The 24,091-nt window shown below is 46.6% G+C and overlaps 13 non-coding genes and 1 pseudogene across 13 annotated transcripts; all 14 read right to left on the bottom strand.

Moving 5' to 3' along the window:
- Positions 1-509: 509 nt before the first annotated feature.
- On the bottom strand, positions 510-728 carry LOC136594956 (small nucleolar RNA U3). The gene has a single exon (XR_010788648.1). It is a non-coding gene; the product is annotated as a small nucleolar RNA U3 (small nucleolar RNA).
- A 1,465-nt stretch (positions 729-2,193) lies between these two features.
- Positions 2,194-2,412, bottom strand: LOC136592746 (small nucleolar RNA U3). The gene has a single exon (XR_010788135.1). It is a non-coding gene; the product is annotated as a small nucleolar RNA U3 (small nucleolar RNA).
- A 1,465-nt stretch (positions 2,413-3,877) lies between these two features.
- On the bottom strand, positions 3,878-4,096 carry LOC136594945 (small nucleolar RNA U3). Its single transcript, XR_010788647.1, has one exon. It is a non-coding gene; the product is annotated as a small nucleolar RNA U3 (small nucleolar RNA).
- Positions 4,097-5,561: 1,465 nt separating this feature from the next.
- Positions 5,562-5,780, bottom strand: LOC136594933 (small nucleolar RNA U3). Its single transcript, XR_010788646.1, has one exon. It is a non-coding gene; the product is annotated as a small nucleolar RNA U3 (small nucleolar RNA).
- A 1,465-nt stretch (positions 5,781-7,245) lies between these two features.
- LOC136594922 (small nucleolar RNA U3) lies at positions 7,246-7,464 on the bottom strand. Its single transcript, XR_010788645.1, has one exon. It is a non-coding gene; the product is annotated as a small nucleolar RNA U3 (small nucleolar RNA).
- A 1,465-nt stretch (positions 7,465-8,929) lies between these two features.
- Positions 8,930-9,148, bottom strand: LOC136594915 (small nucleolar RNA U3). Its single transcript, XR_010788644.1, has one exon. It is a non-coding gene; the product is annotated as a small nucleolar RNA U3 (small nucleolar RNA).
- A 1,465-nt stretch (positions 9,149-10,613) lies between these two features.
- Positions 10,614-10,832, bottom strand: LOC136594908 (small nucleolar RNA U3). Its single transcript, XR_010788639.1, has one exon. It is a non-coding gene; the product is annotated as a small nucleolar RNA U3 (small nucleolar RNA).
- A 1,465-nt stretch (positions 10,833-12,297) lies between these two features.
- LOC136594898 (small nucleolar RNA U3) lies at positions 12,298-12,516 on the bottom strand. The gene has a single exon (XR_010788634.1). It is a non-coding gene; the product is annotated as a small nucleolar RNA U3 (small nucleolar RNA).
- A 1,465-nt stretch (positions 12,517-13,981) lies between these two features.
- On the bottom strand, positions 13,982-14,200 carry LOC136594889 (small nucleolar RNA U3). Its single transcript, XR_010788624.1, has one exon. It is a non-coding gene; the product is annotated as a small nucleolar RNA U3 (small nucleolar RNA).
- Positions 14,201-15,665: 1,465 nt separating this feature from the next.
- Positions 15,666-15,884, bottom strand: LOC136593543 (small nucleolar RNA U3). Its single transcript, XR_010788266.1, has one exon. It is a non-coding gene; the product is annotated as a small nucleolar RNA U3 (small nucleolar RNA).
- Positions 15,885-17,349: 1,465 nt separating this feature from the next.
- Positions 17,350-17,568, bottom strand: LOC136593631 (small nucleolar RNA U3). The gene has a single exon (XR_010788275.1). It is a non-coding gene; the product is annotated as a small nucleolar RNA U3 (small nucleolar RNA).
- A 1,465-nt stretch (positions 17,569-19,033) lies between these two features.
- Positions 19,034-19,252, bottom strand: LOC136594878 (small nucleolar RNA U3). Its single transcript, XR_010788620.1, has one exon. It is a non-coding gene; the product is annotated as a small nucleolar RNA U3 (small nucleolar RNA).
- A 1,465-nt stretch (positions 19,253-20,717) lies between these two features.
- LOC136593758 (small nucleolar RNA U3) lies at positions 20,718-20,957 on the bottom strand (annotated as a pseudogene).
- Positions 20,958-22,420: 1,463 nt separating this feature from the next.
- LOC136593044 (small nucleolar RNA U3) lies at positions 22,421-22,639 on the bottom strand. The gene has a single exon (XR_010788161.1). It is a non-coding gene; the product is annotated as a small nucleolar RNA U3 (small nucleolar RNA).
- Between the last annotated feature and the right edge of the window lie 1,452 nt (positions 22,640-24,091).

Genomic DNA, 24,091 nt, shown 5'->3' with positions numbered 1-24,091 from the left:
AAACCAACAAGGCGAATTGGAGCCCCTAAGACAGGAAGAGAAATATGATGTCATAGGCATCACAGAAACGTGGTGGGATGATACACGATTGGAATACAAGGCTTGAAGGATGCAACCTTTTTATAAGAAACAGACCTAATAGAAGAGGAGCAGGCCTGAACGGCCGCTGTGTTGAGTGAATGGAGAGGGTCGGGGAAGAGCGAGGAGTGAAATCCCCTCCAGCCGCCCGCTGCGAGCCAACGTTACTCACTCCTGTGCAGCAGCATGGGAGCGAGTACATAAGAGGAGGAGCATCGGGCATCGTTTGCCCGACAGCCGTTCCGTGTAAGTAAATGGGGCTTCAGCTAACTTCAATGAATTAAACTCTAAAGGTTCAGATGAATTACATTTTAGGATACTGAAGGTTGATTGAATGAAGGTAGCTGCTCCCAAATCTTCCATTCATCCTGCAAGGATGCTGAATGATTCACTACTTTCTGATATTACCAAAGATTTCAAAAACAGCAACAACCACTCAGCTTGTGATCTCCTCCTCCACCTTCCCTGTAACAGAGAAGGAGAACGGTCATCAACAGCAATCAGCACCTGCAACGAAGCAGAACTGAGAGCTCACTTCACGCTCAGAGGAGATCACTACAGCTCCTCCTCGTGGTTGGTAGGTTGGCACACTTTAGGATGCAGTTTCCCAAGTTAAACACTTTAGAAATGATCCCTGAAAGTATAGTCTTAACCTGCTATTCTCTGCATTGACTTCCCCCACCCTGCAGGCTACCACGTAGTATTGTGGAGAAGAACTTTAGTCCACCGCTCGCTTTCTCTCTGTTAGCTGTCCAGGCATCTAATACCAATATCCATGCGTACTGTATGGTATAGTGTAATATGGGAATCATTTCATTAACAGACCGGAGATTGGCGCTCAAGGAAAATAATTTGCATGTTCCCGGTGCGTTCTGGGAGGACTCGCCGCGGGCGGGCACATTGCTGGGTTTAGCTTGGTCTGGTGGCTCGGAGGACATCGCCACACCAGAGATTGGAGCTCGGGGAAGAGAATGTGCAGACCTGACATAATCTCGCAAGAGTTGTGCTGTCTTCCAGGTGCGCAAATCAAAGATGTGTCTGATCAAGACTCTTCAGTCTTTCAGACCACTACCCATTCCTACTGATACAAGTTGGGACAAATGACACTGCCCAAAAGGACCTTGCAACTATCTGCAGAGACTTTGAAGACCTCGGCAGGGAAATGAAGGAACTAGGAGCACAGGTGGTCTTGTCGTCCATCCTGCCAGTGGATGGCCACGGAGTAAGGAGATGGAACAGGACTCTACGGGTGAACAACTGACTACGTCGATGTTGCCGTCAGCAAAGATTTGGATTTCTAGACCATGGAGTGAATTACTCATATGATGAACTCCTTGCTAGAGATGGCTTGCAACTTACAAAGGCAGGTAAGCAAATACTTGACAGGTGCCTTGCTACACTCATCAGGAGAGCTTTAAGCTAGAACAATATGGGAAGGGAAGGGAAAGGCTAGGCAAAAATATACGACTAATTAATACATCTGAGAACCTTGCTATTAGAAGGGGAAAGAAAGATCAAAGACAAAAAAAATTCAGAAGGAAAGTAGAGGAGCAAGAGACACCTGTCACAAACTAAAATGCTTCAATACAAATGCACAGAGCATAGGAAACCAACAAGGCGAATTGGAGCCCCTAAGACAGGAAGAGAAATATGATGTCATAGGCATCACAGAAACGTGGTGGGATGATACACGATTGGAATACAAGGCTTGAAGGATGCAACCTTTTTATAAGAAACAGACCTAATAGAAGAGGAGCAGGCCTGAACGGCCGCTGTGTTGAGTGAATGGAGAGGGTCGGGGAAGAGCGAGGAGTGAAATCCCCTCCAGCCGCCCGCTGCGAGCCAACGTTACTCACTCCTGTGCAGCAGCATGGGAGCGAGTACATAAGAGGAGGAGCATCGGGCATCGTTTGCCCGACAGCCGTTCCGTGTAAGTAAATGGGGCTTCAGCTAACTTCAATGAATTAAACTCTAAAGGTTCAGATGAATTACATTTTAGGATACTGAAGGTTGATTGAATGAAGGTAGCTGCTCCCAAATCTTTCATTCATCCTGCAAGGATGCTGAATGATTCACTACTTTCTGATATTACCAAAGATTTCAAAAACAGCAACAACCACTCAGCTTGTGATCTCCTCCTCCACCTTCCCTGTAACAGAGAAGGAAAACGGTCATCAACAGCAATCAGCACCTGCAACGAAGCAGAACTGAGAGCTCACTTCACGCTCAGAGGAGATCACTACAGCTCCTCCTCGTGGTTGGTAGGTTGGCACACTTTAGGATGCAGTTTCCCAAGTTAAACACTTTAGAAATGATCCCTGAAAGTATAGTCTTAACCTGCTATTCTCTGCATTGACTTCCCCCACCCTGCAGGCTACCACGTAGTATTGTGGAGAAGAACTTTAGTCCACCGCTCGCTTTCTCTCTGTTAGCTGTCCAGGCATCTAATACCAATATCCATGCGTACTGTATGGTATAGTGTAATATGGGAATCATTTCATTAACAGACCGGAGATTGGCGCTCAAGGAAAATAATTTGCATGTTCCCGGTGCGTTCTGGGAGGACTCGCCGCGGGCGGGCACATTGCTGGGTTTAGCTTGGTCTGGTGGCTCGGAGGACATCGCCACACCAGAGATTGGAGCTCGGGGAAGAGAATGTGCAGACCTGACATAATCTCGCAAGAGTTGTGCTGTCTTCCAGGTGCGCAAATCAAAGATGTGTCTGATCAAGACTCTTCAGTCTTTCAGACCACTACCCATTCCTACTGATACAAGTTGGGACAAATGACACTGCCCAAAAGGACCTTGCAACTATCTGCAGAGACTTTGAAGACCTCGGCAGGGAAATGAAGGAACTAGGAGCACAGGTGGTCTTGTCGTCCATCCTGCCAGTGGATGGCCACGGAGTAAGGAGATGGAACAGGACTCTACGGGTGAACAACTGACTACGTCGATGTTGCCGTCAGCAAAGATTTGGATTTCTAGACCATGGAGTGAATTACTCATATGATGAACTCCTTGCTAGAGATGGCTTGCAACTTACAAAGGCAGGTAAGCAAATACTTGACAGGTGCCTTGCTACACTCATCAGGAGAGCTTTAAGCTAGAACAATATGGGAAGGGAAGGGAAAGGCTAGGCAAAAATATACGACTAATTAATACATCTGAGAACCTTGCTATTAGAAGGGGAAAGAAAGATCAAAGACAAAAAAAATTCAGAAGGAAAGTAGAGGAGCAAGAGACACCTGTCACAAACTAAAATGCTTCAATACAAATGCACAGAGCATAGGAAACCAACAAGGCGAATTGGAGCCCCTAAGACAGGAAGAGAAATATGATGTCATAGGCATCACAGAAACGTGGTGGGATGATACACGATTGGAATACAAGGCTTGAAGGATGCAACCTTTTTATAAGAAACAGACCTAATAGAAGAGGAGCAGGCCTGAACGGCCGCTGTGTTGAGTGAATGGAGAGGGTCGGGGAAGAGCGAGGAGTGAAATCCCCTCCAGCCGCCCGCTGCGAGCCAACGTTACTCACTCCTGTGCAGCAGCATGGGAGCGAGTACATAAGAGGAGGAGCATCGGGCATCGTTTGCCCGACAGCCGTTCCGTGTAAGTAAATGGGGCTTCAGCTAACTTCAATGAATTAAACTCTAAAGGTTCAGATGAATTACATTTTAGGATACTGAAGGTTGATTGAATGAAGGTAGCTGCTCCCAAATCTTCCATTCATCCTGCAAGGATGCTGAATGATTCACTACTTTCTGATATTACCAAAGATTTCAAAAACAGCAACAACCACTCAGCTTGTGATCTCCTCCTCCACCTTCCCTGTAACAGAGAAGGAGAACGGTCATCAACAGCAATCAGCACCTGCAACGAAGCAGAACTGAGAGCTCACTTCACGCTCAGAGGAGATCACTACAGCTCCTCCTCGTGGTTGGTAGGTTGGCACACTTTAGGATGCAGTTTCCCAAGTTAAACACTTTAGAAATGATCCCTGAAAGTATAGTCTTAACCTGCTATTCTCTGCATTGACTTCCCCCACCCTGCAGGCTACCACGTAGTATTGTGGAGAAGAACTTTAGTCCACCGCTCGCTTTCTCTCTGTTAGCTGTCCAGGCATCTAATACCAATATCCATGCGTACTGTATGGTATAGTGTAATATGGGAATCATTTCATTAACAGACCGGAGATTGGCGCTCAAGGAAAATAATTTGCATGTTCCCGGTGCGTTCTGGGAGGACTCGCCGCGGGCGGGCACATTGCTGGGTTTAGCTTGGTCTGGTGGCTCGGAGGACATCGCCACACCAGAGATTGGAGCTCGGGGAAGAGAATGTGCAGACCTGACATAATCTCGCAAGAGTTGTGCTGTCTTCCAGGTGCGCAAATCAAAGATGTGTCTGATCAAGACTCTTCAGTCTTTCAGACCACTACCCATTCCTACTGATACAAGTTGGGACAAATGACACTGCCCAAAAGGACCTTGCAACTATCTGCAGAGACTTTGAAGACCTCGGCAGGGAAATGAAGGAACTAGGAGCACAGGTGGTCTTGTCGTCCATCCTGCCAGTGGATGGCCACGGAGTAAGGAGATGGAACAGGACTCTACGGGTGAACAACTGACTACGTCGATGTTGCCGTCAGCAAAGATTTGGATTTCTAGACCATGGAGTGAATTACTCATATGATGAACTCCTTGCTAGAGATGGCTTGCAACTTACAAAGGCAGGTAAGCAAATACTTGACAGGTGCCTTGCTACACTCATCAGGAGAGCTTTAAGCTAGAACAATATGGGAAGGGAAGGGAAAGGCTAGGCAAAAATATACGACTAATTAATACATCTGAGAACCTTGCTATTAGAAGGGGAAAGAAAGATCAAAGACAAAAAAAATTCAGAAGGAAAGTAGAGGAGCAAGAGACACCTGTCACAAACTAAAATGCTTCAATACAAATGCACAGAGCATAGGAAACCAACAAGGCGAATTGGAGCCCCTAAGACAGGAAGAGAAATATGATGTCATAGGCATCACAGAAACGTGGTGGGATGATACACGATTGGAATACAAGGCTTGAAGGATGCAACCTTTTTATAAGAAACAGACCTAATAGAAGAGGAGCAGGCCTGAACGGCCGCTGTGTTGAGTGAATGGAGAGGGTCGGGGAAGAGCGAGGAGTGAAATCCCCTCCAGCCGCCCGCTGCGAGCCAACGTTACTCACTCCTGTGCAGCAGCATGGGAGCGAGTACATAAGAGGAGGAGCATCGGGCATCGTTTGCCCGACAGCCGTTCCGTGTAAGTAAATGGGGCTTCAGCTAACTTCAATGAATTAAACTCTAAAGGTTCAGATGAATTACATTTTAGGATACTGAAGGTTGATTGAATGAAGGTAGCTGCTCCCAAATCTTCCATTCATCCTGCAAGGATGCTGAATGATTCACTACTTTCTGATATTACCAAAGATTTCAAAAACAGCAACAACCACTCAGCTTGTGATCTCCTCCTCCACCTTCCCTGTAACAGAGAAGGAGAACGGTCATCAACAGCAATCAGCACCTGCAACGAAGCAGAACTGAGAGCTCACTTCACGCTCAGAGGAGATCACTACAGCTCCTCCTCGTGGTTGGTAGGTTGGCACACTTTAGGATGCAGTTTCCCAAGTTAAACACTTTAGAAATGATCCCTGAAAGTATAGTCTTAACCTGCTATTCTCTGCATTGACTTCCCCCACCCTGCAGGCTACCACGTAGTATTGTGGAGAAGAACTTTAGTCCACCGCTCGCTTTCTCTCTGTTAGCTGTCCAGGCATCTAATACCAATATCCATGCGTACTGTATGGTATAGTGTAATATGGGAATCATTTCATTAACAGACCGGAGATTGGCGCTCAAGGAAAATAATTTGCATGTTCCCGGTGCGTTCTGGGAAGACTCGCCGCGGGCGGGCACATTGCTGGGTTTAGCTTGGTCTGGTGGCTCGGAGGACATCGCCACACCAGAGATTGGAGCTCGGGGAAGAGAATGTGCAGACCTGACATAATCTCGCAAGAGTTGTGCTGTCTTCCAGGTGCGCAAATCAAAGATGTGTCTGATCAAGACTCTTCAGTCTTTCAGACCACTACCCATTCCTACTGATACAAGTTGGGACAAATGACACTGCCCAAAAGGACCTTGCAACTATCTGCAGAGACTTTGAAGACCTCGGCAGGGAAATGAAGGAACTAGGAGCACAGGTGGTCTTGTCGTCCATCCTGCCAGTGGATGGCCACGGAGTAAGGAGATGGAACAGGACTCTACGGGTGAACAACTGACTACGTCGATGTTGCCGTCAGCAAAGATTTGGATTTCTAGACCATGGAGTGAATTACTCATATGATGAACTCCTTGCTAGAGATGGCTTGCAACTTACAAAGGCAGGTAAGCAAATACTTGACAGGTGCCTTGCTACACTCATCAGGAGAGCTTTAAGCTAGAACAATATGGGAAGGGAAGGGAAAGGCTAGGCAAAAATATACGACTAATTAATACATCTGAGAACCTTGCTATTAGAAGGGGAAAGAAAGATCAAAGACAAAAAAAATTCAGAAGGAAAGTAGAGGAGCAAGAGACACCTGTCACAAACTAAAATGCTTCAATACAAATGCACAGAGCATAGGAAACCAACAAGGCGAATTGGAGCCCCTAAGACAGGAAGAGAAATATGATGTCATAGGCATCACAGAAACGTGGTGGGATGATACACGATTGGAATACAAGGCTTGAAGGATGCAACCTTTTTATAAGAAACAGACCTAATAGAAGAGGAGCAGGCCTGAACGGCCGCTGTGTTGAGTGAATGGAGAGGGTCGGGGAAGAGCGAGGAGTGAAATCCCCTCCAGCCGCCCGCTGCGAGCCAACGTTACTCACTCCTGTGCAGCAGCATGGGAGCGAGTACATAAGAGGAGGAGCATCGGGCATCGTTTGCCCGACAGCCGTTCCGTGTAAGTAAATGGGGCTTCAGCTAACTTCAATGAATTAAACTCTAAAGGTTCAGATGAATTACATTTTAGGATACTGAAGGTTGATTGAATGAAGGTAGCTGCTCCCAAATCTTCCATTCATCCTGCAAGGATGCTGAATGATTCACTACTTTCTGATATTACCAAAGATTTCAAAAACAGCAACAACCACTCAGCTTGTGATCTCCTCCTCCACCTTCCCTGTAACAGAGAAGGAGAACGGTCATCAACAGCAATCAGCACCTGCAACGAAGCAGAACTGAGAGCTCACTTCACGCTCAGAGGAGATCACTACAGCTCCTCCTCGTGGTTGGTAGGTTGGCACACTTTAGGATGCAGTTTCCCAAGTTAAACACTTTAGAAATGATCCCTGAAAGTATAGTCTTAACCTGCTATTCTCTGCATTGACTTCCCCCACCCTGCAGGCTACCACGTAGTATTGTGGAGAAGAACTTTAGTCCACCGCTCGCTTTCTCTCTGTTAGCTGTCCAGGCATCTAATACCAATATCCATGCGTACTGTATGGTATAGTGTAATATGGGAATCATTTCATTAACAGACCGGAGATTGGCGCTCAAGGAAAATAATTTGCATGTTCCCGGTGCGTTCTGGGAAGACTCGCCGCGGGCGGGCACATTGCTGGGTTTAGCTTGGTCTGGTGGCTCGGAGGACATCGCCACACCAGAGATTGGAGCTCGGGGAAGAGAATGTGCAGACCTGACATAATCTCGCAAGAGTTGTGCTGTCTTCCAGGTGCGCAAATCAAAGATGTGTCTGATCAAGACTCTTCAGTCTTTCAGACCACTACCCATTCCTACTGATACAAGTTGGGACAAATGACACTGCCCAAAAGGACCTTGCAACTATCTGCAGAGACTTTGAAGACCTCGGCAGGGAAATGAAGGAACTAGGAGCACAGGTGGTCTTGTCGTCCATCCTGCCAGTGGATGGCCACGGAGTAAGGAGATGGAACAGGACTCTACGGGTGAACAACTGACTACGTCGATGTTGCCGTCAGCAAAGATTTGGATTTCTAGACCATGGAGTGAATTACTCATATGATGAACTCCTTGCTAGAGATGGCTTGCAACTTACAAAGGCAGGTAAGCAAATACTTGACAGGTGCCTTGCTACACTCATCAGGAGAGCTTTAAGCTAGAACAATATGGGAAGGGAAGGGAAAGGCTAGGCAAAAATATACGACTAATTAATACATCTGAGAACCTTGCTATTAGAAGGGGAAAGAAAGATCAAAGACAAAAAAAATTCAGAAGGAAAGTAGAGGAGCAAGAGACACCTGTCACAAACTAAAATGCGTCAATACAAATGCACAGAGCATAGGAAACCAACAAGGCGAATTGGAGCCCCTAAGACAGGAAGAGAAATATGATGTCATAGGCATCACAGAAACGTGGTGGGATGATACACGATTGGAATACAAGGCTTGAAGGATGCAACCTTTTTATAAGAAACAGACCTAATAGAAGAGGAGCAGGCCTGAACGGCCGCTGTGTTGAGTGAATGGAGAGGGTCGGGGAAGAGCGAGGAGTGAAATCCCCTCCAGCCGCCCGCTGCGAGCCAACGTTACTCACTCCTGTGCAGCAGCATGGGAGCGAGTACATAAGAGGAGGAGCATCGGGCATCGTTTGCCCGACAGCCGTTCCGTGTAAGTAAATGGGGCTTCAGCTAACTTCAATGAATTAAACTCTAAAGGTTCAGATGAATTACATTTTAGGATACTGAAGGTTGATTGAATGAAGGTAGCTGCTCCCAAATCTTCCATTCATCCTGCAAGGATGCTGAATGATTCACTACTTTCTGATATTACCAAAGATTTCAAAAACAGCAACAACCACTCAGCTTGTGATCTCCTCCTCCACCTTCCCTGTAACAGAGAAGGAGAACGGTCATCAACAGCAATCAGCACCTGCAACGAAGCAGAACTGAGAGCTCACTTCACGCTCAGAGGAGATCACTACAGCTCCTCCTCGTGGTTGGTAGGTTGGCACACTTTAGGATGCAGTTTCCCAAGTTAAACACTTTAGAAATGATCCCTGAAAGTATAGTCTTAACCTGCTATTCTCTGCATTGACTTCCCCCACCCTGCAGGCTACCACGTAGTATTGTGGAGAAGAACTTTAGTCCACCGCTCGCTTTCTCTCTGTTAGCTGTCCAGGCATCTAATACCAATATCCATGCGTACTGTATGGTATAGTGTAATATGGGAATCATTTCATTAACAGACCGGAGATTGGCGCTCAAGGAAAATAATTTGCATGTTCCCGGTGCGTTCTGGGAGGACTCGCCGCGGGCGGGCACATTGCTGGGTTTAGCTTGGTCTGGTGGCTCGGAGGACATCGCCACACCAGAGATTGGAGCTCGGGGAAGAGAATGTGCAGACCTGACATAATCTCGCAAGAGTTGTGCTGTCTTCCAGGTGCGCAAATCAAAGATGTGTCTGATCAAGACTCTTCAGTCTTTCAGACCACTACCCATTCCTACTGATACAAGTTGGGACAAATGACACTGCCCAAAAGGACCTTGCAACTATCTGCAGAGACTTTGAAGACCTCGGCAGGGAAATGAAGGAACTAGGAGCACAGGTGGTCTTGTCGTCCATCCTGCCAGTGGATGGCCACGGAGTAAGGAGATGGAACAGGACTCTACGGGTGAACAACTGACTACGTCGATGTTGCCGTCAGCAAAGATTTGGATTTCTAGACCATGGAGTGAATTACTCATATGATGAACTCCTTGCTAGAGATGGCTTGCAACTTACAAAGGCAGGTAAGCAAATACTTGACAGGTGCCTTGCTACACTCATCAGGAGAGCTTTAAGCTAGAACAATATGGGAAGGGAAGGGAAAGGCTAGGCAAAAATATACGACTAATTAATACATCTGAGAACCTTGCTATTAGAAGGGGAAAGAAAGATCAAAGACAAAAAAAATTCAGAAGGAAAGTAGAGGAGCAAGAGACACCTGTCACAAACTAAAATGCTTCAATACAAATGCACAGAGCATAGGAAACCAACAAGGCGAATTGGAGCCCCTAAGACAGGAAGAGAAATATGATGTCATAGGCATCACAGAAACGTGGTGGGATGATACACGATTGGAATACAAGGCTTGAAGGATGCAACCTTTTTATAAGAAACAGACCTAATAGAAGAGGAGCAGGCCTGAACGGCCGCTGTGTTGAGTGAATGGAGAGGGTCGGGGAAGAGCGAGGAGTGAAATCCCCTCCAGCCGCCCGCTGCGAGCCAACGTTACTCACTCCTGTGCAGCAGCATGGGAGCGAGTACATAAGAGGAGGAGCATCGGGCATCGTTTGCCCGACAGCCGTTCCGTGTAAGTAAATGGGGCTTCAGCTAACTTCAATGAATTAAACTCTAAAGGTTCAGATGAATTACATTTTAGGATACTGAAGGTTGATTGAATGAAGGTAGCTGCTCCCAAATCTTCCATTCATCCTGCAAGGATGCTGAATGATTCACTACTTTCTGATATTACCAAAGATTTCAAAAACAGCAACAACCACTCAGCTTGTGATCTCCTCCTCCACCTTCCCTGTAACAGAGAAGGAGAACGGTCATCAACAGCAATCAGCACCTGCAACGAAGCAGAACTGAGAGCTCACTTCACGCTCAGAGGAGATCACTACAGCTCCTCCTCGTGGTTGGTAGGTTGGCACACTTTAGGATGCAGTTTCCCAAGTTAAACACTTTAGAAATGATCCCTGAAAGTATAGTCTTAACCTGCTATTCTCTGCATTGACTTCCCCCACCCTGCAGGCTACCACGTAGTATTGTGGAGAAGAACTTTAGTCCACCGCTCGCTTTCTCTCTGTTAGCTGTCCAGGCATCTAATACCAATATCCATGCGTACTGTATGGTATAGTGTAATATGGGAATCATTTCATTAACAGACCGGAGATTGGCGCTCAAGGAAAATAATTTGCATGTTCCCGGTGCGTTCTGGGAAGACTCGCCGCGGGCGGGCACATTGCTGGGTTTAGCTTGGTCTGGTGGCTCGGAGGACATCGCCACACCAGAGATTGGAGCTCGGGGAAGAGAATGTGCAGACCTGACATAATCTCGCAAGAGTTGTGCTGTCTTCCAGGTGCGCAAATCAAAGATGTGTCTGATCAAGACTCTTCAGTCTTTCAGACCACTACCCATTCCTACTGATACAAGTTGGGACAAATGACACTGCCCAAAAGGACCTTGCAACTATCTGCAGAGACTTTGAAGACCTCGGCAGGGAAATGAAGGAACTAGGAGCACAGGTGGTCTTGTCGTCCATCCTGCCAGTGGATGGCCACGGAGTAAGGAGATGGAACAGGACTCTACGGGTGAACAACTGACTACGTCGATGTTGCCGTCAGCAAAGATTTGGATTTCTAGACCATGGAGTGAATTACTCATATGATGAACTCCTTGCTAGAGATGGCTTGCAACTTACAAAGGCAGGTAAGCAAATACTTGACAGGTGCCTTGCTACACTCATCAGGAGAGCTTTAAGCTAGAACAATATGGGAAGGGAAGGGAAAGGCTAGGCAAAAATATACGACTAATTAATACATCTGAGAACCTTGCTATTAGAAGGGGAAAGAAAGATCAAAGACAAAAAAAATTCAGAAGGAAAGTAGAGGAGCAAGAGACACCTGTCACAAACTAAAATGCTTCAATACAAATGCACAGAGCATAGGAAACCAACAAGGCGAATTGGAGCCCCTAAGACAGGAAGAGAAATATGATGTCATAGGCATCACAGAAACGTGGTGGGATGATACACGATTGGAATACAAGGCTTGAAGGATGCAACCTTTTTATAAGAAACAGACCTAATAGAAGAGGAGCAGGCCTGAACGGCCGCTGTGTTGAGTGAATGGAGAGGGTCGGGGAAGAGCGAGGAGTGAAATCCCCTCCAGCCGCCCGCTGCGAGCCAACGTTACTCACTCCTGTGCAGCAGCATGGGAGCGAGTACATAAGAGGAGGAGCATCGGGCATCGTTTGCCCGACAGCCGTTCCGTGTAAGTAAATGGGGCTTCAGCTAACTTCAATGAATTAAACTCTAAAGGTTCAGATGAATTACATTTTAGGATACTGAAGGTTGATTGAATGAAGGTAGCTGCTCCCAAATCTTCCATTCATCCTGCAAGGATGCTGAATGATTCACTACTTTCTGATATTACCAAAGATTTCAAAAACAGCAACAACCACTCAGCTTGTGATCTCCTCCTCCACCTTCCCTGTAACAGAGAAGGAGAACGGTCATCAACAGCAATCAGCACCTGCAACGAAGCAGAACTGAGAGCTCACTTCACGCTCAGAGGAGATCACTACAGCTCCTCCTCGTGGTTGGTAGGTTGGCACACTTTAGGATGCAGTTTCCCAAGTTAAACACTTTAGAAATGATCCCTGAAAGTATAGTCTTAACCTGCTATTCTCTGCATTGACTTCCCCCACCCTGCAGGCTACCACGTAGTATTGTGGAGAAGAACTTTAGTCCACCGCTCGCTTTCTCTCTGTTAGCTGTCCAGGCATCTAATACCAATATCCATGCGTACTGTATGGTATAGTGTAATATGGGAATCATTTCATTAACAGACCGGAGATTGGCGCTCAAGGAAAATAATTTGCATGTTCCCGGTGCGTTCTGGGAGGACTCGCCGCGGGCGGGCACATTGCTGGGTTTAGCTTGGTCTGGTGGCTCGGAGGACATCGCCACACCAGAGATTGGAGCTCGGGGAAGAGAATGTGCAGACCTGACATAATCTCGCAAGAGTTGTGCTGTCTTCCAGGTGCGCAAATCAAAGATGTGTCTGATCAAGACTCTTCAGTCTTTCAGACCACTACCCATTCCTACTGATACAAGTTGGGACAAATGACACTGCCCAAAAGGACCTTGCAACTATCTGCAGAGACTTTGAAGACCTCGGCAGGGAAATGAAGGAACTAGGAGCACAGGTGGTCTTGTCGTCCATCCTGCCAGTGGATGGCCACGGAGTAAGGAGATGGAACAGGACTCTACGGGTGAACAACTGACTACGTCGATGTTGCCGTCAGCAAAGATTTGGATTTCTAGACCATGGAGTGAATTACTCATATGATGAACTCCTTGCTAGAGATGGCTTGCAACTTACAAAGGCAGGTAAGCAAATACTTGACAGGTGCCTTGCTACACTCATCAGGAGAGCTTTAAGCTAGAACAATATGGGAAGGGAAGGGAAAGGCTAGGCAAAAATATACGACTAATTAATACATCTGAGAACCTTGCTATTAGAAGGGGAAAGAAAGATCAAAGACAAAAAAAATTCAGAAGGAAAGTAGAGGAGCAAGAGACACCTGTCACAAACTAAAATGCTTCAATACAAATGCACAGAGCATAGGAAACCAACAAGGCGAATTGGAGCCCCTAAGACAGGAAGAGAAATATGATGTCATAGGCATCACAGAAACGTGGTGGGATGATAAACGATTGGAATACAAGGCTTGAAGGATGCAACCTTTTTATAAGAAACAGACCTAATAGAAGAGGAGCAGGCCTGAACGGCCGCTGTGTTGAGTGAATGGAGAGGGTCGGGGAAGAGCGAGGAGTGAAATCCCCTCCAGCCGCCCGCTGCGAGCCAACGTTACTCACTCCTGTGCAGCAGCATGGGAGCGAGTACATAAGAGGAGGAGCATCGGGCATCGTTTGCCCGACAGCCGTTCCGTGTAAGTAAATGGGGCTTCAGCTAACTTCAATGAATTAAACTCTAAAGGTTCAGATGAATTACATTTTAGGATACTGAAGGTTGATTGAATGAAGGTAGCTGCTCCCAAATCTTCCATTCATCCTGCAAGGATGCTGAATGATTCACTACTTTCTGATATTACCAAAGATTTCAAAAACAGCAACAACCACTCAGCTTGTGATCTCCTCCTCCACCTTCCCTGTAACAGAGAAGGAGAACGGTCATCAACAGCAATCAGCACCTGCAACGAAGCAGAACTGAGAGCTCACTTCACGCTCAGAGGAGATCACTACAGCTCCTCCTCGTGGTTGGTAGGTTGGCACACTTTAGGATGCAGTTTCCCAAGTTAAACACTTTAGAAATGATCCCTGAAAGTATAGTCTTAACCTGCTATTCTCTGCATTGACTTCCCCCACCCTGCAGGCTACCACGTAGTATTGTGGAGAAGAACTTTAGTCCACCGCTCGCTTTCTCTCTGTTAGCTGTCCAGGCATCTAATACCAATATCCATGCGTACTGTATGGTATAGTGTAATATGGGAATCATTTCATTAACAGACCGGAGATTGGCGCTCAAGGAAAATAATTTGCATGTTCCCGGTGCGTTCTGGGAAGACTCGCCGCGGGCGGGCACATTGCTGGGTTTAGCTTGGTCTGGTGGCTCGGAGGACATCGCCACACCAGAGATTGGAGCTCGGGGAAGAGAATGTGCAGACCTGACATAATCTCGCAAAAGTTGTGCTGTCTTCCAGGTGCGCAAATCAAAGATGTGTCTGATCAAGACTCTTCAGTCTTTCAGACCACTACCCATTCCTACTGATACAAGTTGGGACAAATGACACTGCCCAAAAGGACCTTGCAACTATCTGCAGAGACTTTGAAGACCTCGGCAGGGAAATGAAGGAACTAGGAGCACAGGTGGTCTTGTCGTCCATCCTGCCAGTGGATGGCCACGGAGTAAGGAGATGGAACAGGACTCTACGGGTGAACAACTGACTACGTCGATGTTGCCGTCAGCAAAGATTTGGATTTCTAGACCATGGAGTGAATTACTCATATGATGAACTCCTTGCTAGAGATGGCTTGCAACTTACAAAGGCAGGTAAGCAAATACTTGACAGGTGCCTTGCTACACTCATCAGGAGAGCTTTAAGCTAGAACAATATGGGAAGGGAAGGGAAAGGCTAGGCAAAAATATACGACTAATTAATACATCTGAGAACCTTGCTATTAGAAGGGGAAAGAAAGATCAAAGACAAAAAAAATTCAGAAGGAAAGTAGAGGAGCAAGAGACACCTGTCACAAACTAAAATGCTTCAATACAAATGCACAGAGCATAGGAAACCAACAAGGCGAATTGGAGCCCCTAAGACAGGAAGAGAAATATGATGTCATAGGCATCACAGAAACGTGGTGGGATGATACACGATTGGAATACAAGGCTTGAAGGATGCAACCTTTTTATAAGAAACAGACCTAATAGAAGAGGAGCAGGCCTGAACGGCCGCTGTGTTGAGTGAATGGAGAGGGTCGGGGAAGAGCGAGGAGTGAAATCCCCTCCAGCCGCCCGCTGCGAGCCAACGTTACTCACTCCTGTGCAGCAGCATGGGAGCGAGTACATAAGAGGAGGAGCATCGGGCATCGTTTGCCCGACAGCCGTTCCGTGTAAGTAAATGGGGCTTCAGCTAACTTCAATGAATTAAACTCTAAAGGTTCAGATGAATTACATTTTAGGATACTGAAGGTTGATTGAATGAAGGTAGCTGCTCCCAAATCTTCCATTCATCCTGCAAGGATGCTGAATGATTCACTACTTTCTGATATTACCAAAGATTTCAAAAACAGCAACAACCACTCAGCTTGTGATCTCCTCCTCCACCTTCCCTGTAACAGAGCAGGAAAACGGTCATCAACAGCAATCAGCACCTGCAACGAAGCAGAACTGAGAGCTCACTTCACGCTCAGAGGAGATTACTACAGCTCCTCCTCGTGGTTGGTAGGTTGGCACACTTTAGGATGCAGTTTCCCAAGTTAAACACTTTAGAAATGATCCCTGAAAGTATAGTCTTAACCTGCTATTCTCTGCATTGACTTCCCCCACCCTGCAGGCTACCACGTAGTATTGTGGAGAAGAACTTTAGTCCACCGCTCGCTTTCTCTCTGTTAGCTGTCCAGGCATCTAATACCAATATCCATGCGTACTGTATGGTATAGTGTAATATGGGAATCATTTCATTAACAGACCGGAGATTGGCGCTCAAGGAAAATAATTTGCATGTTCCCGGTGCGTTCTGGGAAGACTCGCCGCGGGCGGGCACATTGCTGGGTTTAGCTTGGTCTGGTGGCTCGGAGGACATCGCCACACCAGAGATTGGAGCTCGGGGAAGAGAATGTGCAGACCTGACATAATCTCGCAAGAGTTGTGCTGTCTTCCAGGTGCGCAAATCAAAGATGTGTCTGATCAAGACTCTTCAGTCTTTCAGACCACTACCCATTCCTACTGATACAAGTTGGGACAAATGACACTGCCCAAAAGGACCTTGCAACTATCTGCAGAGACTTTGAAGACCTCGGCAGGGAAATGAAGGAACTAGGAGCACAGGTGGTCTTGTCGTCCATCCTGCCAGTGGATGGCCACGGAGTAAGGAGATGGAACAGGACTCTACGGGTGAACAACTGACTACGTCGATGTTGCCGTCAGCAAAGATTTGGATTTCTAGACCATGGAGTGAATTACTCATATGATGAACTCCTTGCTAGAGATGGCTTGCAACTTACAAAGGCAGGTAAGCAAATACTTGACAGGTGCCTTGCTACACTCATCAGGAGAGCTTTAAGCTAGAACAATATGGGAAGGGAAGGGAAAGGCTAGGCAAAAATATACGACTAATTAATACATCTGAGAACCTTGCTATTAGAAGGGGAAAGAAAGATCAAAGACAAAAAAAATTCAGAAGGAAAGTAGAGGAGCAAGAGACACCTGTCACAAACTAAAATGCTTCAATACAAATGCACAGAGCATAGGAAACCAACAAGGCGAATTGGAGCCCCTAAGACAGGAAGAGAAATATGATGTCATAGGCATCACAGAAACGTGGTGGGATGATACACGATTGGAATACAAGGCTTGAAGGATGCAACCTTTTTATAAGAAACAGACCTAATAGAAGAGGAGCAGGCCTGAACGGCCGCTGTGTTGAGTGAATGGAGAGGGTCGGGGAAGAGCGAGGAGTGAAATCCCCTCCAGCCGCCCGCTGCGAGCCAACGTTACTCACTCCTGTGCAGCAGCATGGGAGCGAGTACATAAGAGGAGGAGCATCGGGCATCGTTTGCCCGACAGCCGTTCCGTGTAAGTAAATGGGGCTTCAGCTAACTTCAATGAATTAAACTCTAAAGGTTCAGATGAATTACATTTTAGGATACTGAAGGTTGATTGAATGAAGGTAGCTGCTCCCAAATCTTCCATTCATCCTGCAAGGATGCTGAATGATTCACTACTTTCTGATATTACCAAAGATTTCAAAAACAGCAACAACCACTCAGCTTGTGATCTCCTCCTCCACCTTCCCTGTAACAGAGAAGGAAAACGGTCATCAACAGCAATCAGCACCTGCAACGAAGCAGAACTGAGAGCTCACTTCACGCTCAGAGGAGATCACTACAGCTCCTCCTCGTGGTTGGTAGGTTGGCACACTTTAGGATGCAGTTTCCCAAGTTAAACACTTTAGAAATGATCCCTGAATGTATAGTCTTAACCTGCTATTCTCTGCATTGACTTCCCCCACCCTGCAGGCTACCACGTAGTATTGTGGAGAAGAACTTTAGTCCACCGCTCGCTTTCTCTCTGTTAGCTGTCCAGGCATCTAATACCAATATCCATGCGTACTGTATGGTATAGTGTAATATGGGAATCATTTCATTAACAGACCGGAGAGTGGCGCTCAAGGAAAATAATTTGCATGTTCCCGGTGCGTTCTGGGAAGACTCGCCGCGGGCGGGCACATTGCTGGGTTTAGCTTGGTCTGGTGGCTCGGAGGACATCGCCACACCAGAGATTGGAGCTCGGGGAAGAGAATGTGCAGACCTGACATAATCTCGCAAGAGTTGTGCTGTCTTCCAGGTGCGCAAATCAAAGATGTGTCTGATCAAGACTCTTCAGTCTTTCAGACCACTACCCATTCCTACTGATACAAGTTGGGACAAATGACACTGCCCAAAAGGACCTTGCAACTATCTGCAGAGACTTTGAAGACCTCGGCAGGGAAATGAAGGAACTAGGAGCACAGGTGGTCTTGTCGTCCATCCTGCCAGTGGATGGCCACGGAGTAAGGAGATGGAACAGGACTCTACGGGTGAACAACTGACTACGTCGATGTTGCCGTCAGCAAAGATTTGGATTTCTAGACCATGGAGTGAATTACTCATATGATGAACTCCTTGCTAGAGATGGCTTGCAACTTACAAAGGCAGGTAAGCAAATACTTGACAGGTGCCTTGCTACACTCATCAGGAGAGCTTTAAGCTAGAACAATATGGGAAGGGAAGGGAAAGGCTAGGCAAAAATATACGACTAATTAATACATCTGAGAACCTTGCTATTAGAAGGGGAAAGAAAGATCAAAGACAAAAAAAATTCAGAAGGAAAGTAGAGGAGCAAGAGACACCTGTCACAAACTAAAATGCTTCAATACAAATGCACAGAGCATAGGAAACCAACAAGGCGAATTGGAGCCCCTAAGACAGGAAGAGAAATATGATGTCATAGGCATCACAGAAACGTGGTGGGATGATACACGATTGGAATACAAGGCTTGAAGGATGCAACCTTTTTATAAGAAACAGACCTAATAGAAGAGGAGCAGGCCTGAACGGCCGCTGTGTTGAGTGAATGGAGAGGGTCGGGGAAGAGCGAGGAGTGAAATCCCCTCCAGCCGCCCGCTGCGAGCCAACGTTACTCACTCCTGTGCAGCAGCATGGGAGCGAGTACATAAGAGGAGGAGCATCGGGCATCGTTTGCCCGACAGCCGTTCCGTGTAAGTAAATGGGGCTTCAGCTAACTTCAATGAATTAAACTCTAAAGGTTCAGATGAATTACATTTTAGGATACTGAAGGTTGATTGAATGAAGGTAGCTGCTCCCAAATCTTCCATTCATCCTGCAAGGATGCTGAATGATTCACTACTTTCTGATATTACTAAAGATTTCAAAAACAGCAACAACCACTCAGCTTGTGATCTCCTCCTCCACCTTCCCTGTAACAGAGAAGGAGAACGGTCATCAACAGCAATCAGCACCTGCAACGAAGCAGAACTGAGAGCTCACTTCACGCTCAGAGGAGATCACTACAGCTCCTCCTCGTGGTTGGTAGGTTGGCACACTTTAGGATGCAGTTTCCCAAGTTAAACACTTTAGAAATGATCCCTGAAAGTATAGTCTTAACCTGCTATTCTCTGCATTGACTTCCCCCACCCTGCAGGCTACCACGTAGTATTGTGGAGAAGAACTTTAGTCCACCGCTCGCTTTCTCTCTGTTAGCTGTCCAGGCATCTAATACCAATATCCATGCGTACTGTATGGTATAGTGTAATATGGGAATCATTTCATTAACAGACCGGAGATTGGCGCTCAAGGAAAATAATTTGCATGTTCCCGGTGCGTTCTGGGAAGACTCGCCGCGGGCGGGCACATTGCTGGGTTTAGCTTGGTCTGGTGGCTCGGAGGACATCGTCACACCAGAGATTGGAGCTCGGGGAAGAGAATGTGCAGACCTGACATAATCTCGCAAGAGTTGTGCTGTCTTCCAGGTGCGCAAATCAAAGATGTGTCTGATCAAGACTCTTCAGTCTTTCAGACCACTACCCATTCCTACTGATACAAGTTGGGACAAATGACACTGCCCAAAAGGACCTTGCAACTATCTGCAGAGACTTTGAAGACCTCGGCAGGGAAATGAAGGAACTAGGAGCACAGGTGGTCTTGTCGTCCATCCTGCCAGTGGATGGCCACGGAGTAAGGAGATGGAACAGGACTCTACGGGTGAACAACTGACTACGTCGATGTTGCCGTCAGCAAAGATTTGGATTTCTAGACCATGGAGTGAATTACTCATATGATGAACTCCTTGCTAGAGATGGCTTGCAACTTACAAAGGCAGGTAAGCAAATACTTGACAGGTGCCTTGCTACACTCATCAGGAGAGCTTTAAGCTAGAACAATATGGGAAGGGAAGGGAAAGGCTAGGCAAAAATATACGACTAATTAATACATCTGAGAACCTTGCTATTAGAAGGGGAAAGAAAGATCAAAGACAAAAAAAATTCAGAAGGAAAGTAGAGGAGCAAGAGACACCTGTCACAAACTAAAATGCTTCAATACAAATGCACAGAGCATAGGAAACCAACAAGGCGAATTGGAGCCCCTAAGACAGGAAGAGAAATATGATGTCATAGGCATCACAGAAACGTGGTGGGATGATACACGATTGGAATACAAGGCTTGAAGGATGCAACCTTTTTATAAGAAACAGACCTAATAGAAGAGGAGCAGGCCTGAACGGCCGCTGTGTTGAGTGAATGGAGAGGGTCGGGGAAGAGCGAGGAGTGAAATCCCCTCCAGCCGCCCGCTGCGAGCCAACGTTACTCACTCCTGTGCAGCAGCATGGGAGCGAGTACATAAGAGGAGGAGCATCGGGCATCGTTTGCCCGACAGCCGTTCCGTGTAAGTAAATGGGGCTTCAGCTAACTTCAATGAATTAAACTCTAAAGGTTCAGATGAATTACATTTTAGGATACTGAAGGTTGATTGAATGAAGGTAGCTGCTCCCAAATCTTCCATTCATCCTGCAAGGATGCTGAATGATTCACTACTTTCTGATATTACCAAAGATTTCAAAAACAGCAACAACCACTCAGCTTGTGATCTCCTCCTCCACCTTCCCTGTAACAGAGAAGGAAAACGGTCATCAACAGCAATCAGCACCTGCAACGAAGCAGAACTGAGAGCTCACTTCATGCTCAGAGGAGCTCACTTCACGCTCAGAGGAGATCACTACAGCTCCTCCTCATGGTTGGTAGGTTGGCACACTTTAGGATGCAGTTTCCCAAGTTAAACACTTTAGAAATGATCCCTGAAAGTATAGTCTTAACCTGCTATTCTCTGCATTGACTTCCCCCACCCTGCAGGCTACCACGTAGTATTGTGGAGAAGAACTTTAGTCCACCGCTCGCTTTCTCTCTGTTAGCTGTCCAGGCATCTAATACCAATATCCATGCGTACTGTATGGTATAGTGTAATATGGGAATCATTTCATTAACAGACCGGAGATTGGCGCTCAAGGAAAATAATTTGCATGTTCCCGGTGCGTTCTGGGAAGACTCGCCGCGGGCGGGCACATTGCTGGGTTTAGCTTGGTCTGGTGGCTCGGAGGACATCGCCACACCAGAGATTGGAGCTCGGGGAAGAGAATGTGCAGACCTGACAATCTCGCAAGAGTTGTGCTGTCTTCCAGGTGCGCAAATCAAAGATGTGTTTGATCAAGACTCTTCAGTCTTTCAGACCACTACCCATTCCTACTGATACAAGTTGGGACAAATGACACTGCCCAAAAGGACCTTGCAACTATCTGCAGAGACTTTGAAGACCTCGGCAGGGAAATGAAGGAACTAGGAGCACAGGTGGTCTTGTCGTCCATCCTGCCAGTGGATGGCCACGGAGTAAGGAGATGGAACAGGACTCTACGGGTGAACAACTGACTACGTCGATGTTGCCGTCAGCAAAGATTTGGATTTCTAGACCATGGAGTGAATTACTCATGTGATGAACTCCTTGCTAGAGATGGCTTGCAACTTACAAAGGCAGGTAAGCAAATACTTGACAGGTGCCTTGCTACACTCATCAGGAGAGCTTTAAGCTAGAACAATATGGGAAGGGAAGGGAAAGGCTAGGCAAAAATATACGACTAATTAATACATCTGAGAACCTTGCTATTAGAAGGGGAAAGAAAGATCAAAGACAAAAAAAATTCAGAAGGAAAGTAGAGGAGCAAGAGACACCTGTCACAAACTAAAATGCTTCAATACAAATGCACAGAGCATAGGAAACCAACAAGGCGAATTGGAGCCCCTAAGACAGGAAGAGAAATATGATGTCATAGGCATCACAGAAACGTGGTGGGATGATACACGATTGGAATACAAGGCTTGAAGGATGCAACCTTTTTATAAGAAACAGACCTAATAGAAGAGGAGCAGGCCTGAACGGCCGCTGTGTTGAGTGAATGGAGAGGGTCGGGGAAGAGCGAGGAGTGAAATCCCCTCCAGCCGCCCGCTGCGAGCCAACGTTACTCACTCCTGTGCAGCAGCATGGGAGCGAGTACATAAGAGGAGGAGCATCGGGCATCGTTTGCCCGACAGCCGTTCCGTGTAAGTAAATGGGGCTTCAGCTAACTTCAATGAATTAAACTCTAAAGGTTCAGATGAATTACATTTTAGGATACTGAAGGTTGATTGAATGAAGGTAGCTGCTCCCAAATCTTCCATTCATCCTGCAAGGATGCTGAATGATTCACTACTTTCTGATATTACCAAAGATTTCAAAAACAGCAACAACCACTCAGCTTGTGATCTCCTCCTCCACCTTCCCTGTAACAGAGAAGGAGAACGGTCATCAACAGCAATCAGCACCTGCAACGAAGCAGAACTGAGAGCTCACTTCACGCTCAGAGGAGATCACTACAGCTCCTCCTCGTGGTTGGTAGGTTGGCACACTTTAGGATGCAGTTTCCCAAGCTAAACACTTTAGAAATGATCCCTGAAAGTATAGTCTTAACCTGCTATTCTCTGCATTGACTTCCCCCACCCTGCAGGCTACCACGTAGTATTGTGGAGAAGAACTTTAGTCCACCGCTCGCTTTCTCTCTGTTAGCTGTCCAGGCATCTAATACCAATATCCATGCGTACTGTATGGTATAGTGTAATATGGGAATCATTTCATTAACAGACCGGAGATTGGCGCTCAAGGAAAATAATTTGCATGTTCCCGGTGCGTTCTGGGAGGACTCGCCGCGGGCGGGCACATTGCTGGGTTTAGCTTGGTCTGGTGGCTCGGAGGACATCGCCACACCAGAGATTGGAGCTCGGGGAAGAGAATGTGCAGACCTGACATAATCTCGCAAGAGTTGTGCTGTCTTCCAGGTGCGCAAATCAAAGATGTGTCTGATCAAGACTCTTCAGTCTTTCAGACCACTACCCATTCCTACTGATACAAGTTGGGACAAATGACACTGCCCAAAAGGACCTTGCAACTATCTGCAGAGACTTTGAAGACCTCGGCAGGGAAATGAAGGAACTAGGAGCACAGGTGGTCTTGTCGTCCATCCTGCCAGTGGATGGCCACGGAGTAAGGAGATGGAACAGGACTCTACGGGTGAACAACTGACTACGTCGATGTTGCCGTCAGCAAAGATTTGGATTTCTAGACCATGGAGTGAATTACTCATATGATGAACTCCTTGCTAGAGATGGCTTGCAACTTACAAAGGCAGGTAAGCAAATACTTGACAGGTGCCTTGCTACACTCATCAGGAGAGCTTTAAGCTAGAACAATATGGGAAGGGAAGGGAAAGGCTAGGCAAAAATATACGACTAATTAATACATCTGAGAACCTTGCTATTAGAAGGGGAAAGAAAGATCAAAGACAAAAAAAATTCAGAAGGAAAGTAGAGGAGCAAGAGACACCTGTCACAAACTAAAATGCTTCAATACAAATGCACAGAGCATAGGAAACCAACAAGGCGAATTGGAGCCCCTAAGACAGGAAGAGAAATATGATGTCATAGGCATCACAGAAACGTGGTGGGATGATACACGATTGGAATACAAGGCTTGAAGGATGCAACCTTTTTATAAGAAACAGACCTAATAGAAGAGGAGCAGGCCTGAACGGCCGCTGTGTTGAGTGAATGGAGAGGGTCGGGGAAGAGCGAGGAGTGAAATCCCCTCCAGCCGCCCGCTGCGAGCCAACGTTACTCACTCCTGTGCAGCAGCATGGGAGCGAGTACATAAGAGGAGGAGCATCGGGCATCGTTTGCCCGACAGCCGTTCCGTGTAAGTAAATGGGGCTTCAGCTAACTTCAATGAATTAAACTCTAAAGGTTCAGATGAATTACATTTTAGGATACTGAAGGTTGATTGAATGAAGGTAGCTGCTCCCAAATCTTCCATTCATCCAGCAAGGATGCTGAATGATTCACTACTTTCTGATATTACCAAAGATTTC

This window comes from Eleutherodactylus coqui, chromosome 1 (genome assembly GCF_035609145.1).
Source record: "Eleutherodactylus coqui strain aEleCoq1 chromosome 1, aEleCoq1.hap1, whole genome shotgun sequence".
NCBI classification, from domain to species: domain Eukaryota; kingdom Metazoa; phylum Chordata; class Amphibia; order Anura; family Eleutherodactylidae; genus Eleutherodactylus; species Eleutherodactylus coqui.
This window is presented reverse-complemented; position numbering and strand designations above follow the sequence as displayed.